General features: G+C 41.9%; 1 protein-coding gene and 1 long non-coding RNA gene across 2 annotated transcripts in view; one reads left to right on the top strand and one right to left on the bottom strand.

Moving 5' to 3' along the window:
- The window catches only part of LOC116834330 (isoaspartyl peptidase/L-asparaginase-like), a 225575-nt gene that overhangs the window by 98697 nt on the left and 113558 nt on the right, over window positions 1-13320 (bottom strand). The gene's annotated exons all lie outside the window — the stretch shown is intronic.
- On the top strand, window positions 6484-7712 carry LOC142046556 (uncharacterized). Its single transcript, XR_012655497.1, has 2 exons — window positions 6484-6611; window positions 7105-7712. It is a non-coding gene; the product is annotated as an uncharacterized LOC142046556 (long non-coding RNA).

Raw genomic sequence — 13320 nt, 5'->3', positions numbered from 1 at the left:
ATACATCATTTTCATGGGTAATATTCAGTTCAGATGAGGCATCTGGTTATCAGTGTGGTTCTGCTTGAACCTAATTTTCCAGCTGGGCTGAGGTATAAAATGTCAAATGATTTACCCAAGGTCAGAAACACACTGTGTTGGTTGGTCAGCAGCAATTGGAATAGAAACCTTTCTGGATTTTTCAGTCTTTTCTGTTACCATTGGAGAGCACAGCCTTGATAGGTAATAGACACAGGAGAACGAACTGGAAATTTAATATAAACATTCCTTTAGACCTTAAATGTTAGTTTTAAGAGAAATTTAATATGTATTTTTCTTAATCTTAAAATAACTATGTAAACAAATCTTAAAAGGACTATGTAAACAAATCCCTCTCAAATTATAATAAAATATTATTATTACATACCAACTACTATTATGCATCTTTCATCTTGAACAATCCTGAAATTCCTTAGTCATGTAGAATTGAAATACAAATTGTATAGGGGTGATCCAGGTGCCTCTGCGGTTAAACCCAGTGGCTGCTTACAAACACACAGGCAAACTACATAACTTATTAAGATAGGAACGGAAGGACGCCTAATTTTTATTATTTTTTTGAGGACTATCAGTACGCTTAGTATTGGATAAAACAAAGACAGACCTGGGACCGTATCTCCAGCTAACATAAAAAGTGGCATAGCTTCATTATTCCAAAGGAGTCACACTGGTTTACATGAGCTGAGGATCTACCCCATGGTCTGTGCCCCAAGATACTAATAATCTAAGGGATTGTTCCTCTACAGTACTAAGTTCCCTCAATTTCCCAAGGAAATTACCTTTTTTTTCAAATATTTGTTCAGCACCATCAGTACACTTGGTCTAGTATTGTAAGCAGTGGGCTTTAAGAAAATATTCTGGATGCAGATCTCTTGAATAACAAGGCTCATTAAGAAGCAGCAGCTTTGTTGCTAGGAGACCATAACCACAGGGTACCAAGATATTAGGTTTTTATTTTAAATAAGCTATGTTGATTAATTAACATTCTTTTGAAAATTGTGTTTTAATATCAAAGAACTTAGGTCAATGGACAGGTAAAATTGTATATTGCTATGTTGAGATTTCAGTGCTATAGTAACCATTTTTAAGACAAAACCAATCAAACTGTGTCACAAAAACTGAAGGCCCACAAAACTTGTTAAATGGCTTTTACAAGTACACAAACTCATAGATGAGAAATACACAAGTTATTTCAACTTCATGGTTAAAGAAGAAATAAACAGATACAGATACACAGGTTAAAGCTTTAAATTGCATTTTCATGGTGCTGAGACAAGCTAAGGCTACCGGAGAGCAGATGATTCCAGTGACTTTTATATTGCTACATAATAGCAATATACATGATTTACATGATTAAATCAGTTTATAAAGCAGCAAACCATGTAGAGAGATTTTATATAAAACACCAAGACACTTCAACATTGGCATTTCTACAAAAGAATGATATTGCTGGCAGAAATTTCAGCCTGAGAAGGACAACAGAACTCTGCAAATTAGTAAAGGAGGCTGCAACTCTGCAAACAGAGGGAACTTACTGGAGTTTTGCAAACACATGGCTATGCATTTCAAAACAAGGGATCCTCTAAGGGGATGTTTCAAACAGGTGCCTATTGGTTGCTGAAATCACAGAAAATCTTAAAGTGGAACCAGGATGTCCTAAGATATTTGTACGTGAATATGTATGAACGTCAGATTCTTGGAACAAACCTACAGTAGCGGTATGCAGATACAACAATGAAACCATGAAACCATAAAAATGAGACCACATGGTCTATTATTGGACTATAAAAATGTGATGCATTATATACAACTCATAGTTTGATTGGCCGACATTAGCTTTTCAAAAAGGAATGTCAACATACTGCTATTTAAAACTGAATAATGCCCCTATCTAGTCACTTCCCCAAAGCAAAAATAAAAACAAACCCCTTCAGAAACCATATCTGAAGAGGTTGAGAGAAGGAAAGTCGGATCTATCATTTAGTCACTGATAACAACAAATGAACATTTTACCAGTTCTCTCTCTGTCTTTTAAGACCTCAAGGTAAAGATGACGGCATTATGGTAACAAGACTACAGCTTACATAACACCTCAATCGATCTCAAGTTCCTATCTATCTTAAGAAACCAGTCCATGTGAAACTATGCTGAAGAATTTATATATGAATAAATAATCAACAAAGACAAACATATACACATGTACTTCCTTACTCAAGAAAAATTTGCTTATTCTAAAGTTAATTACTTCTCAGGCAGGGTATACCTGAGTGAAAAGGCCAGTCAATGGTTCAGCTATATATTATTTAAATTTGTGTTTCACTAACAAGTTTCACCTCAGCTGCCTAGAAATAATGCTGAGTTACTAAGTGACTAACGATGTGGAGACTGGAAATTTTATTACTCTAGTTGAGCATATCTCAGCACTATTCAAACACAGACTGTCATTGCCTCAAAGAGCTCAGAGTCTAAGTAGCACAAAGCACAAGAATCTGTATTTACATGCAATGAAAAGATAACTGACAGCATGCACACTTAGTGAAATTACAGACTACAGATGTTTCATATAACACATGATTTATGATGTCACTTTAAACTGACAGATTCTTAAAAAGAGAGAGAAAGAAGCCTGACAGTGAATTTTTAGTTATACGATAAAAAGTCTGCTCTTGTTTTAACATTTGATTAGGCTAACGTAAGAACAATACAATACAATAAGAGTAAAGTTATAATTAGCCTATCATTACAATTACAGGTGGACGTCATGAAAAATGAGAAATAATTTTAAATTATTAAGTGCGTATTTGCAGAGATGGTAAAAATTTGGAATTTCCATCCTGTGGACATTCTGATATTTTGACATATGTTTTTATCCAAAACTAGGATGAAAAGCTAGGGTTTCAGCCCGCTGCCAGACTGGGTTCCTTCACCCAGGCCAGCAGCAGGAGCTATGTGGGATCGGCGGTGGGACCCCGGCTGACAAGGGGCCAGCAGCCGGAACTCCAGAGCAGTGGCGGGCTGAGCGGCTTAGCCCGAACCTCTCTGGGGTTTTGGCCGCTGCCTCCTGCTATCCAGGATCTCAGCCCACTGCCAGCTCAGGATTCCTTCACCCAGGCCAGCAGCGGGCATTGAGTGGTGCCAGCGGTGGGACCTTGGCTGGCAAGGGGCCAGCAGTGGGAACCCCAGAGTGGCGGTGGGCTGAGTGGTTCAGCCCGCGCTGCATGCCATCAAAAATTGGCTTGCGTACCATCTTTGGCACATGTACCATAGGTTGCCAACCCCTGCTGTATATAATAGTCTGACAATCACAATCTGCCACCCAGATCTCCTCCTTGCTCTGAGGAAGAAGTCAACTATACTAAGCCTACTTCCCATGCAGCATACATCAACTGCCTGCCATGTAAGCACAGTTATATTGGCCAATATGGTTTCAGGAGGGGCAGAGCCCAGACTCTACCCAGTCTCCGCCCCACCCCATCAACTTGCAGAGGGAGGAAGTAATAGCTCTACACTTGCTTCACCTTCTTTGCTGCAAACTAGTATGGGCAGCTATACTTAGGGTGACCAAATGTCCCGATTTTATAGGGACAGGCCTGATATTTGGGACTTTGTCTTTATAGGTGCCTAATACCTCCCACTCCATCCTGATTTCTCACCCTTGCTGTCTGGTCACCCTAGCCATATTGGAGATAAATGGTCTCTTATTCCCTTGGAAGGATGCACGGTCTGGTGACAATCCTGTATGTTTTATTCTTTTGTTTACCCACATGGACTCACAAAATCAAGCAGAACTTTATTTTTGACTTGATGTATTCATGTCCTATCATTGATCCTCATTGTTCATCTACAGGTACTGACTGTGGGTCTGACACAACCAAAAGCATATGATAACATGAGGTGGGACAGAAGTCATCATGGCACATTTTTAGTGTGAAAGCTAGCTGTTTTTGAATGAATGTTTGTTTTTGAATGAATTGGGCATTGCGTGTGTAGTGATGTCTGGCTGAATGGTGAAAAAGAATAAAAGATGGCCATTAGATTAGAGGTGATTTTGAGGCCTAGTGTGCAAATAGGACACTGGTCAAGACCTGCAGAACAAAAAAAAAATATTTGTAATAGTTACACTCAGGGCCGGCTACAGGCACCAGCAAAGGAAACAGGTGCTTGGGGCGGCCAATGAAAAGGGGCGGCACGTCCGGGTCTTCAGCGGCAATTCAGCGGCAAGTCCCTCAGCCCCTCTCTTCCTCTTTGAGTCGCCGCCCAAGTGCCACTGAAGAGGGGGAGGGAGCGAAGGACCCGCCGCCGAATTGCCGCCAAAGAATAGAGCGGCACAATTGAGCTGCTGCCGAAGTGCCACAGAAGGCTTTATGTTTTTTTTTTTTGCCTGATTCGCTGCTTGGGGTGGCAAAAAAGCTGGAGCCAGCCTTGGTTACACTGAATCTGAAGGGAACAAAGTAAAGCAAGTCCAACAAAGGCACTGTGCAAATAGTTTCATTACTATAAAACTAAAAAGGAAGGAGCAGCAATGTTTGTAACTTGCGAAGAACCTAACAGTAAAGTGCAGTGATGCAACACACGCGGAGAGAGTGAACATTTCAACAGGACCCTTTAATATGAATATTTCAATAAAAAGAGAATTATATTTTTTTTATTAACAATTTGGATCATTTTTGGGCAGCTATCAGCAACCCATTCTGAATGGCAGCTGAGTAATAAAAGCAAAATAAAGTATAGTCCAAGTTTTGGATTTCAGAGATCTCACTGACCAAAGGGGCATCTTAAAACAAAATAGCAACAATAAATAATCATAATAAATTATTTGTATTACACTAGCACCTAAAGGCCCATATTTGTATTTGCTTCCCATTGTGCTAGGCACAATATAGAACACTGAAGCTCAGACCTCAGTGGTTCAGGAGCCAAATTAGCAATCAGCATTATCCAAAAGAGCCACAGTACAGTGAATTCATTGTTCCATTTACTATATATATAATATAAATAGAAGACACATTGAAGAGCAACTGGCAGCTCACAAATGTCAGTCTGAGTATCACTGGTATAGACAGTTGTTAGTAAGAGACGGTTGCTGCCCCTTACAGACAAAAGAGAGAAGACAGAAAAAAATTGGAAGGAAAACAGAGGTGATAGCCCAGATCCTCAAAGGTATTTAGGCACAAAAGCGTTATCTACATGGTTAATTTTTAAAGATCACACTCATCTGAGGCTCTGAAATTTTACAAACATTAATTAAAACTCACAACTTCCCTGCAAAGTAGATAACCAATCACTTACCACAAATAAATAATAGTGAATAATCAAAGTGAATACATACACTTTACCAGCTGAAATACATTCCCATGTTATATATAATCTTCAATAAACAGATTCAAATAACAAACAAACCTGAAGAAATCAAAATATATTCATAGAACATATGTGAATCCTCCCCCCTCCAAAAAAAAATCATGCACAAAAAAAAAAAATTGCAAATAATTCATCCATCTCTAGGCTGGGGACATTTTGGTCTTTGGAGAACATTCTGGTGGGTGTGATTTTGATGTTTGACTATTTCAATGATACTATGCAATATGCAAAATCTGAAAGGACATTTGCCTCATGTTGTTTGCCAGAGCTAAGCCATATACTACTAAGAGCTTCGCTACACTGGAGAGTTGCAGAGCTGGTGGTGGCTTTACAGCGCTGCAACTCACTCACCATCCACACTTGCAAGGCACATACAGCGCTGTATCTCCCGGGCTACAGCGCTGGCTGTACTCCACCTCTGCCTGGGGAATAACGACTGCAGCGCTGGTGATGCAGCGCTGCTCCACCAGTGTGGCCACCAAAAGTGCTGTTATTGGCCTCCAGAAGTATTCGGAGGTATCCCAGATTGCCTGCTCAGCCACTCTGCTCATCATTTCGAACTCTACTGCCCTGGCCTCAGGTGGCCCGCCCTTTAAATGCCCCAGGAATTTTAAAAATCCCCTTCCTGTTTGCTCAGCCAGGTGTGGAGTGCAATCAGTGAATCTTTCCAGGTGACCATGCCTCCACGTGCCAAACGACCCCAACATGGAGCAATGACAAGTTGCTGGACCTCATTAGTGTTTAGGGGGAGGAAGTTTTGCAGTCCCAGCTGCGCTCCAGCTGTAGAAATTACAGTACCTTTGGGCAGGTATCAAGGGTCATGCTGGAAAGGGGCCATGACCGGGACGCGCTGCAGTGCAGGGTTAAAGCGAAGGACCTGCAGAGTGCCTATTGCAAAGCCCGCAAGGGAAACTGCTGCTCTGGCGCTGCTCCCACAACCTGCCGTTTTGACAAAGAGCTGGACGCGATACTTGGGGGTGACCCGACCGCCAATCCGAGGACCACGATGGACACTTCAGAGCGGGGCGGGGAGGGGAAGAGGAGGAGGAGGGGGGGGAAGAAGGAAACCAAGAGTGAGGGTACTGGGGTTGGGGGAGACACCCCGGAATCCGAGGAGGCATGCAGCTAGGAGCTCTTCTCAAGCCAGGAGGAAGGTAGCCAGTCGCAGCAGCCAGTACTTGGTGGATGACAAACAGAGGAGCGGGTTCCCGGTAAGCGGCTTTTATTTTCAGGATGGAAATTTTTCGGGAGAGGAGGCAGGGTTCTGCATGCATGCATGCATGCCTAGATGTGGAATAGCAAGGGGAGGGGACCATTGCTGCACACTTGTAAGCTGTGTAGGGGCCAGGGCGGAATCCGCACTGCTGTAGAAGACCCTCCCACTCTTCCCAGGTGACCCGCATTAGCGAGATATCTTCCAGGATCAACTCCTGTGGAAAATGTTGGGAGAGTGTTCAGTGTAGGTGGCCCCTGCAGCTGTTTGCTTTCCCCAACACACAGAAACCCCGAGGACAGTACAGCCCTGAAGCAATCAGTCCCCCTTACTCACCATTTCGGGGCTCCTGTGGGTTATGTGCGCTCTCTTTGGTATGGGAAAATTATGCTATTGTGAAGAATGTTACTCCTTCACCGTGTGTGAATAACTGTCTGAGATATAAACAATGCTGCCTCTGTTAAGTGTTGCCTTTTTTGCCTTTCCACAAGCAATCTTGAGTTCTTGGCTGCCCCTGTTATCAACAGCTCAAAGACTCCAAAACCTCCAGAAGAAGCCGTGAAAAAGCAAAGAAAACCTGCTGCAAGCAGTTATGGATCACTCTGCCACAGAGAATCAAAAAGTGCAGGACTGGAGGGAAAGGGAAAACAGGATCCGCCAGAAAAATGCAGCAGCCAGGAAAAAAAGCTCAAAGCAGCTGATAAGCATCCTGGCGCGCCAAGCAGACTCTATCCAGGTGCTCGTAGCCATGCAGGCAGAGCATTACTGTGCCGGCCCACCCAGTCCCAAAGTTCTTTCCCTTGTGCCCCAATGTCAGCTCAAAACCCCCTTCTCCAGCATCCAGGTTCTTACCACCACCAGCTGCCTCCAACATCTGTACGTTCACCAACCAGCCCTGAGAACTATAGCCCTTACCCTCTGCATTCAACCCCCATCATCATGCAGTTTAGGCATCCTTAAGCGCAGCAGTCATTGCACAGCACTCCAGACAGGACATATTCAAACCTGTGACTGTACAGTTCCCCACCCCACCCCTCTGCCCTTTTAGGTTCCCAAAATGTTGTGTGTCTGTCAATAACGTTATTTTCTTTTCAATAAATGAATAAAAAGAGAGAGATTTTTCATGAATGCACAAGCAATTTAGTGTCCATACACATCAGGCGACTCATCTATACATATAGACTCCTCATTCATTTGTATCTTAAGGATAGCTCAACTGGAACGTGATATGCTGCGAGACTCGTCAGCATACTCCTCACAGTTCGGGCTCCATTTCCCCAGAAATCGCACTGCAAGAAAAGGTTGAGAGAGTCAAGATGGTGCCAAATGTGGACAGAAAAACAGGATGCTGGATGTGATTGCGATGCATAGCAGGACGTTGGGAATGGAAGCAGAATGACCCCACTCCACCCCCTTCCCACACCACGTGTGCAAAGATGGGACAAAGGTGCTCTGTGGGATAGCTGCCATAATGAACCATTCACACCATTGGTTCAATCTGCAAATCTGGCCAACGCAGCACTGTAGCTTCAGTGTGCCACGCACTCCGTGCTTTCTCTACACAGCTGTACAAAACAGCAATCCCCGTCTGCACACTGCAAAGTGTAGCCAACCTTAAGTTTCTGTTGTTGAGCAAAGAGCAAATCACTGATGTTCATGTATATTCCCCACTGCTGAAGCTTGCGTCCAAAATTGGAGCGTACCAGCAGAATTCCTCTAAGCTCAATTACCAGCTCAGTACTTTAAGCGCTGTCACCAGCCAGGAATTCAGTGCCTGGTACACTCTGGTCCCCCAAACCTGTGCCCGGAACTCAAGACTCCGATCCTGGAATTAACACAAAAAGTACGCCTTCCCACCGTTGCCTCTGCGGTCTCCCTCCTGGGTTAACCTGGAAGATTCACTGTGATTCAATCCTTGAATCAAAAAACAGAAAGAAAATCACCTTCGCCTCCTCTCTCTCTCCACTCCAAATTCTTCCCTGTGAGAGAGAAAGTAATTGCCTAATACAGAGAGAAAATTACCTGCTCCTCTCCCTTCCCTCTTTTCTCTCCCACAATTCCGTTGTGGATCCAGACCCAATCCCCTGGGTCTACCAGAATAAAAAAAAATCAGGGTTTAACTAAAAAAACTCTCTAATTAAAAGAGAAAAACAGTAAAAAGTTATCTTTGGAAATTTAAGATGGATTAGGTACAGGGTTTGTCAGCATAGACATGGAATATCCTCCCAGCCTAAGTAACAATAAAATCTAAAATCTCTTTAGCCAAAATACAAATTGAATCCTTCAGGCAAATGCAACATTTGCAAATAAAGAAAACAAAACATAAGCCAGAATTGTTCTATCTACTAGTACTTAGCTATTTTAAACTCAAGAGCCTGGTATCGGAGATATGGAGAAAACCTGGTTGCCAACGTCTGGTCACTCTCCAGAACGCCAGATGAGAACAACCAAAATTCTAACAGCACACACAAAACTTCTTTCAAGAACTTTCTCCCTCAAGATTTGAAAGTATCCCTGTCCCATTGGTCCTGCTGGTGACAGCCAGGCTAACTAAACTTGTTAACCCTTCAGTTCAAAGAAATCAAAGTACCTTCTGTTTATTAACTGTTCTACTATCTGTTTATGACAGATGACTACAGATTGTAACTGGATAAATGGATTTCTCATATTACTAAATTGTTTTTACATTATAATTGACGAACTGATATAAATTAAACAAAAAACACGTGCAATATATGATCTTCCTGCAAAAATGTTTTCAATCGTTTCTAATTTTTTTCATTTGGACTTTTATATTTTGATTTTTTTCCCCTTGTGCATCTCTTGTTAGGAAGTTTTTCTATAACATTTAAAGTAATCCTCTCCTGAGAGACTGCTTGACGTCTTAAGTACAAGTGCATTCATTTACTATCAAAAACGTGCTTGTTTACACATATGACTAGTAATGAGAATAAGCAGTTGAGAACACGGAAATAACAGAAGGTGAATAAACCTTCCAAATGAAAAACAGCAAGCTGACTGTCGTTCATGTCCTTGTGAACTGCAACACTTCCCCGGCCCTCCTGAAGAACCTCTGTGTGCTAGGGCAGGAAACATAAGATAGAACAGAAGAGCAGTATTATGGAAAAGAAGATAACCATAGGGAGGACGGAGAGAGAGTGACAAATAAATTGGCACAACCAGCAGATAGAGAAAAAGACTAATAAAAACAGACACAGGAATAAATGTAAAAAAAAGTGACAGCAACAAATGACAGTGAATGGCCCATTTCACCACTGGTTGACTCCAGTAGATGAACGGGTAACCACAATTGCTTTCAATGGGAGATCCAACTCTGAATGGGAAAATGAAGTGCGTGAAAAAAATTAGGTCCTAAAATCAGAGATAAAGAAGCACTAGAGCATGAAAAATCATATCAAAGGATGAGATGCTGGAAAAACAACAAATAAGGAAGAGGAGTTAAGGATCCAGAAACACCCAAGGGGAGGAAAAGCGGAAAATTCTATTCTCTTCAGGTTCCCCGGATACCAACCGTCTCCACAGCTATACTGAACACGCCTCCAGAGGTTGCATTGAAGAATGTGGACTAGCTCTGTTGATCCTGGCTCTGCTTTCATTCAGTCTTCTCCCCTGGCGGGGAAACCCTTTTGTGGATGTTTTTTAAAAATATAATCGTAGTAAAATTGCTTGTTACTCCGATATTGTTATTGAAATTAAATGCAGCAGAAGTGGCCTTGCACCTGGAACAGAAGTAGAGGGATTTTTTATTTTCTTAATGCACAATGGAAGTTTCATGATCAACCCCTTGAAATAAGATTGAATATCTCATACTTAGTATTTCAATAGTATAAAAAGAGGTAGGCATAGGTTCTTGGCTCATGGGTAGGCCCATTGATGGATCACCATGCTGATGATTTCTTCCTCTCCTTCTCAGGGGACTAATTCCACAGCTGATATCCCTCAGTCAGCTGAGCTCGACTCACTCTAGAGCTCTTAGCATACAAGTTGCCACTCTGCCACCCCAAAAAAAATGAAAGAGAAGAGCTGGGAAATATAGTGTCCAGTATATGTAGGGAAATATTTCAGATGTCCCAAGTACCAACCCAGAAGGGACCAATGATTCTTGTAGGCCTTCTCTGCTTGCTAGACTAAAGTCTTAGTACCTGGTATTTTCTCCTTGTGATGGTACTTTATATGCTGTTTCGTCAAATCACTACAATCTGTTTTGATTTAAACTAACATCTGGGCGCTCTTTAAGCCACTTGTAAGGCATTTCTCTACCCTTGAATAATCTTTGTGACTCTATTCTCCATCCTCCATTTTATTCAATATTTTTTTAATTGGCACATGACGAATTGTAAAACAGTATCGTTTTCCAATGCTGTACACGAGGGTAAAAATCCCTCTCTATTCTACTCACTATCCTTTTTATACATCCAGGATTGTATTACCTGTTTTATGTCACCAGCATGTGCATGTGGACCTCCTATAAATTGCTTCACCACTATGATTCTCAAAATGATTTACAGTCCACTGCTTTCTAGAATGCAGTTCCCAACTATTTAATATAGCCTGCATTTTTCCCGTAGCTGTGTAGCCCTTGTGCTTTTGTAGTGTATTAAAACAGCATTATTTTGATGGGCTCGTGTGACCACTACGCCCATATTTTCGATAAAAGATTATTTAATTAATATGCTGTTAACATAAAGATTTATTATGCAAGACAGGCTCATATGAGATATATTGGAAAGGTTATGAATTTACTGAATATGATATCTTGGGATTGTGTGTATCTTATTATCATTGTGTGTGTATATTAGGAAATAGACCTATACGTCCGTACTACGAATCCCTTTCTATGTAAGGTCTACAAACAGGAATGCGAATCACTTGGGGTGGGCCATTCGGAGAAACAATAGGTCTTAGAAACACTGCTTTAACACTTCCTGGGAAAGCGGCTGACTGGAGGTCATGTGATCATGTACACCTCGGTACTTCGACCCGATGATAGAATACCATATTTTTCCAAATGAGGGTGGGCAGCGATCACACTGGGAAAACAAAGGGTTCTGCCGTAGTAAAACCTTATTTAGGCTGTTGGGATGAGTAATTCGTGTTCATTTTTCACTGAGTCGCCACCCAGGATGTCTGCTTGGAAACACCAAGAAACAAAAACAAGAGTGGGGAGGGTGAGAAAAGCTAAGCCCAGCTGGGAAAGTAGTCGGCCTGTGAAAGAAATACCTGAGTTTTTCAAGACTCAAGCAGGCAGCTTGCCTTCAAGAAAACTCAGGCAATTTGCCTAAAACAACATTTTAGGTGAGAAATTACTACTTTTAACCCGATTCTTTAGTATTAAATTTAGCTTGATGTTTGCTTCATTTGCTGTAATCTCTTTGATCTAGTTTGCTACTCTTACAATACTAAAATTTTGTAGGTTAAACTGGCTGTCTATTTCCCATTTGCATTTGTGTATATTTGTGATTATCTGTCACTTTACCATAAAACCGATACTTTTAGCCGAAGGTTATCCTGCTTCCTTGATTGGGAATCATGCGCTTTTTTGGACACCCTATACAAAGTCTCCTTAAAGAAACTCACCTTTTTAATTGAGAATTTGCCTTTAGGACAAAGTTCATAATTTTTCTCAGCTTGGGGAAGGAAATAGCTGTTGTAACATCAAGTATATATCTGTTGGAATGAATTAAACCGAGCATGCAGGGGTGTAATCAGGAAGCCAGAAACCACAACTGGTTGAATCTGCAAGGATCTTGTGAAGGTGAACAAGAAGGATTCTACAGTGATGTTAGCAACAAGAAAAGGCTCAGGGAAAGTGTCGGGACCCTTAAATAATGGGGGAGGCACCCTTAGTGACAGATGATGTGGAAAATGCGAAGTACTCAATGCTTTTTGCCTCGTTCACAAGACAAGGTTCAGCTCCCACACTGCTTGTCCTGCAACATAGTTTATGGGAGGAGTGAGGCAAGCTGTCAGTGGAGGAAAGAACAGGTTTAACAAGATTATTAGGAAAAGCTGACTTGCACAAGTCCATGGTGGATCGTAACGCATCCGTACGTGCTGAGAAATTGACGGGATTGATTGCAGGATTCCATTGGCCATGTATTTTTTGAAAAATCATGGACGATTGGGGGGTCCAGATGACTGCGAAAAGGCATAAGTATGTGCCATTTTTAAAAAAAGGGAGAAGGAGACATGGGAACTTACAATCATGTCAGCCTCACCTCAGTCCCTGAAAAAAATCATGAGCGGGTCCTTAAGGAAACTATTTGTGAAGCACTTGCAGGAGAGGAAGTGATCAGGAACAACTCAACACTGACTCACCATAAGGGCACAGTCAGCCTGAGCAACCTGATTGCCTTCTAGAATGAGGATAACTCGCCTTGTGGATATGGGGACACGGTGGACCCTGATATATCTTGACTTGCAAAGCCTTTGCAATACAAGTTCTTCACAGGTTATCTTGCCAGAAGTTAAAAAAGTATGGTTATGAATGAAATGGACTATGAGAGGATAGGAAAGCTGCTAGATCATCAGCTTTGACTGATCATGGCTAATGTCTAGCAGGGCAGGCGTTATCAAGGGAGCTGCCCAGAGTCAAGTCTGGGGACAAGTTTGTTCACATCTTTTTAATCATCTGGACAATCTGTACTCTCAGCCAGTCATGGATGACACTAAAGCTGGGAGAAGAG

Source organism: Chelonoidis abingdonii, chromosome 3 (genome assembly GCF_003597395.2).
Source record: "Chelonoidis abingdonii isolate Lonesome George chromosome 3, CheloAbing_2.0, whole genome shotgun sequence".
NCBI lineage: Eukaryota > Metazoa > Chordata > Testudines > Testudinidae > Chelonoidis > Chelonoidis abingdonii.
This window is presented reverse-complemented; position numbering and strand designations above follow the sequence as displayed.